At 32.8% G+C, this 4,473-nt stretch overlaps 1 long non-coding RNA gene across 1 annotated transcript; it reads right to left on the reverse strand.

The window, feature by feature from the left end:
- Positions 1–1,093: 1,093 nt before the first annotated feature.
- On the reverse strand, positions 1,094–3,944 carry LOC118755780. Its single transcript, XR_004995061.1, has 2 exons — positions 3,753–3,944; positions 1,094–2,547 (listed from the first exon to the last, which is right to left on the reverse strand). It is a non-coding gene; the product is annotated as an uncharacterized LOC118755780 (long non-coding RNA).
- Between the last annotated feature and the right edge of the window lie 529 nt (positions 3,945–4,473).

A 4,473-nucleotide genomic window follows, 5' to 3' on the forward strand; every position in this document is an offset into this window, starting at 1 on the left:
CAATACCCAGCAGTCAGGGATAGGGCTTGTTCGAGTTGCAATCACAACCGCAGTGTTGCCCGAATTATTCAAGTATTACGTTCTGTGTGAATTTATAGCAACGTATTACCAGTTGGGTAGTTGCAACAGTGTTGCAACAGTCTGTGTTCGTCAGTGCGGCAGTAATGCCGCTTTTATTACGTATGTAGTCGGCAGTGGCTGAGCATGCTAATAGTTCTGAAGTGTCGGGTTCGAATGCCGTCAGGCACTTCATTATTTTTTTTTCGAACCATGAAAAAACATCTGTGAAGTGCAGAAGGAAAACGTATTGAACGACAAATTCAATAAGAAAATTTTCAGAAAAACAGCCAAAACAATTTTCGATTCTTGTCTGTACATACATTTCTGCCGTACACTTTAGTGGAAAAACGGATCATCAAAGTATCCGAAAATCGAATCGGTAAACGGACGAAATCCGCACTTCATCCACTTTTTTCCTTTTTCGGGCTTGAATCGTAACATCCGTTCACGGATCGAAAACGATACGAAAGAAAATTACGTGATACGTCAGGCAGTATAAGCTGAATGGGACAAATAGTACATTCACGAACGTCATGATCCGAAAAAATGCCCTGACTGGGTTAATATCTGTCATTTTATTTACAAGACAAAACACATTGGGATCATATACATACATAAATAGCTGTACGTATATATTTATGTTCTGCCACAAGAGGAAATTTAACAAAAAAAATTAAGCTAATTTTTTTAACGGTTAGGGCTCGATATGTACTAAATAAATAAATAAAAAAAAGGTTTTTTTATTGGGAGCGGGAGCGGAGCTCAGAGCGAAATCAAATAACGGAGCAGTGCCAGAGCGGAGCGATGAAAAAAAAAAAACCTTTGCTCCGAAGCCCTGGTTGGAACAGCGTTCTTTAAATACAGTTTTAAACCCGAAAACCTGCTTCTAACTTTATTATGATTACTAGCCATGATAGTTTTAAACATTACAGTGAATATTATGTATGTGTTTACCGAGCAAATAAACGAAATATACTATAGAAAGGAAATTATTAAACATACCTAAATACATATGTAATCAAACGCCAATTACTATATGTATATATTTTAAATTTTATTTCCGCTTATGTTCAGTCAAATGTTTGTTCTTATTATCATTAACTACAATTTTGAATTTAGTGTTACCGTTTTTTGCATATCTTTCACTAATTACGCGTCTACTTGATTAACATTCTATAACTATTACATTATTACTCGTAGCATTAGCTCTTAAATTAATCGATTACTTCGTTGAAATTGATAAGTAGATATAGATGACAGACGGTAATATATATGTATTAGATAGTGGATTGTTCGCTGAAATGTCAATTTTGTAGTAATGAATAGATGCAGTTAATTGTTGAGATTAATCCTCGGCATTTGCAAGTTTCTTCCAACGTTCCATAGAGCTGAGTTACAACATTAAAAATTTCGTTTCGAACTCTGATCATGAATATATGTTTATATATGTATGTATGTAATTTATTTGTTGTGAGTTAGTCGTCGATACACAATGGAAACACCGAAGTTTTGATTGTTATGGTCGAAAACGTGATGACATTGCAATGCAAACAATTATAGTCGTTCGAATTTAAAAGTTATATAAATACAACATTTTTTTTATATATTTTCTATCTCAGGAAATTACTTCATTCACAATTTTACGTAAGTAATCCCCACAATAAGGTGGCTTAAATTAAAACTGTTTGCACTTAAGAGCGAAAAGAAACTAATCCTGGATTTCCACTAGGCATTAAATGGCAAAAATTACAAAATTGGGCATTAAAAAATAATCGTGTTATTACGTTAAACAAAAAAAGTCATTAAGTTCATTTCCCCATTCCGACTTTACTTATTTTTTTTAATGGCATACATATTTTGTCATTTCAATGCCTAGTGGAAATTCGGCATAAGAAAACACATATCCAACTAAAAAATAGCATCCAGATTCATAAATAAAAAATAAAGAAGACTTTAAATGCTTTATAAATCGACAAATTTTATGAAAATATCACTTTATAAAGCTTTTTAAATCTATTTTATTTTTTATGAACATGGCCATTAAAATATAGGGAAGGTCGGTAACGAAAATTCACAAATAAGCTAAACTAAACTAAAAAAAAAAACTAACTACCTAATAACTATTTGACAGAAGAGGGCATATAATTAGTAATAATAATTATTTAGCATCGCAAGCGTTCAATTTGTTATGTTGTACGAAGTGAAGCACACACGAGCAAAATCTGTCACAATTCTATTCCTGAAATTTACGCTACTGGCCAAATATTCGACTGACTGATGGATCAACTGCTTCAGTGGCAGCGAACTCAAAAGCTGTCAGCATCACACCACAGCACGAAAGCAGCACCGCTGCACAGCGCTTGTATTTAAGAAGTCGCGAAACAAACAAACTGTTTACACGTTTTATAAATTAAACCTAAAAATAACTTAATTAATTTCACATTGCTACAGTAGCGAGTACCACAGTTATGTCGTCAGGTTTGCCGCCTGTAAAGAAAATACCAAGAGATACAAGATGTTATTGTATATAAAAAACACATAAAGATGTCTGAAATTGCCAAAGTAAACATACTCGTATGCATGCACATTAGGGTGGTCCAAAAATGTATATGGGGGGGGGTTCGAAGTAAAGTCGGAATTGTTATGCTCTCACCCGTAAGCGAAAACAAAAAATGTTTAGAGGTCGCTGAAAGCGCTCAGAATTTTCAATGTATTTTATATGGGAAGAAACCAGTTTTCGTAGAAATGGTACAGAATTCTTGAAAATCAATATTTTCCGATCGGAAAATTCTGTTTCTCTTCGAGAGATTCCAAATAATAATACCCAATTATTTATCCAACCATTTTTTCATAGTAAGTATATTTTATAGGTCCGCCAAACCACCAGAAAATGCCAGAAAATGCAATGCGGGATAAATAAATAATCTTTCAAAAATGGATAAATAAACAATTGTGTATTACTATTGGAAGTCTCCTGACGAGAACCAGAGTTTTCCGATCGAAAAATATTGATTTTTAAGAATTCCATACCACTTCTACGAAAAGTTGTATTTTCATACAAAATACATATGTATCGTATTGGACATATCTATAGCACCCCCATTTCAAAGTGCTATCGTTCGCCACTTATGTTTAATTATTTATTTTCAGGAATTTTCAATTAAAATACAGTACATTCTCCAATAAATCTAATATAAAGCTAAGCTTACAACTTTTTAAAAGACTACAAAAAAACGCAAAAAATTTTAACACAAGTTTCAAACTTTTTTCTTAGACGTGAAGTGAATGGGCTATAAAACTGTTTACTCGATAAAATTATATTCTAAATTTGGGTGGAAATTTGTCCGGTTTATTTGTAGTCTTTTAAAAACTTTTAAACTTGGGTTAATATTAGTTTTGTTAGAGAATAAACTGTATTTTAATTGAAAATTCTTAAAAATAAATAAATAAACATGAGTGGCAAACAATATCAATTTGGTGCTATTGTATTGGTCAATACTTTACATGGAAAACTTTGAGCGCTTTGAGCTACCTCTAAATATTTGTTGGTTTGAAAATAAAAAAGGAGAGGTTTATTTTTTTTTGGGTATAGAACAATCCTAAGGGGTGAGGGCATTAAAATTCCGACTTTACTTATTTTGGACCACCCCAATGCACATACTTATGTACATAGTATGTAATTATATTCGTACCTGTTGCATTAATGTTATTGCGCCTGGCATTTATGGCGAATGGCGACATGAATTCGCTGTCGAATGACAATGAGCGCGCCATTAAAGCCAATGAGTTGGCGGTCATCTGCAGCTTCACAGGATCGGTTACACCTTCGCACTGAAAAATACATACGATTAGGTTCGATTTAAATCTCTAAGAAATGCAGATTTGGATAAATGTGCTACTTTTCAACACAAATTGGTGTGGAAATATTTTCTGCTCTGCCTTTGTTACGTGACGAATGATGAATATCTGTATCTCAATGGTCACAAATCTTATTTTATTCCCAAAATACTACCCTAAAACTCTTAAAAATTTATTATCTGGTGAAATACCGCAGTTGACACATTTTTTCAAAAATGCGAGTATGGGAGGTGTGCGAATTTATTATCCATCCATTAATTGACATACCAAATTTCAAAGGGATATCTAAAATTTGGCTTAATCGATTTATGTTTCATTCTGAGCATTTTGGAATGTACATATCGCACGTTTAATAATATAACGAGGTATTTCAAAAATTTCAAGTTTGTGGGAAAACGCAATCAAAGTTTTATCAATTCATACAGTTGGTATACAAAAAGACAGATGGAAAGACACATATCTTAGCCATATTTGGGAATTTTGGTTATCTGTTAGACTCAACATATTATACTTATCAAACTTATTAATGTATATTATAGTGGCGGTCAAAAGTGG

The sequence above is a fragment of the Rhagoletis pomonella genome, unplaced genomic scaffold (genome assembly GCF_013731165.1).
Source record: "Rhagoletis pomonella isolate Grant_MI unplaced genomic scaffold, Rhpom_1.0 Rhpom_scaffold_07358, whole genome shotgun sequence".
NCBI classification, from domain to species: Eukaryota; Metazoa; Arthropoda; class Insecta; order Diptera; family Tephritidae; genus Rhagoletis; species Rhagoletis pomonella.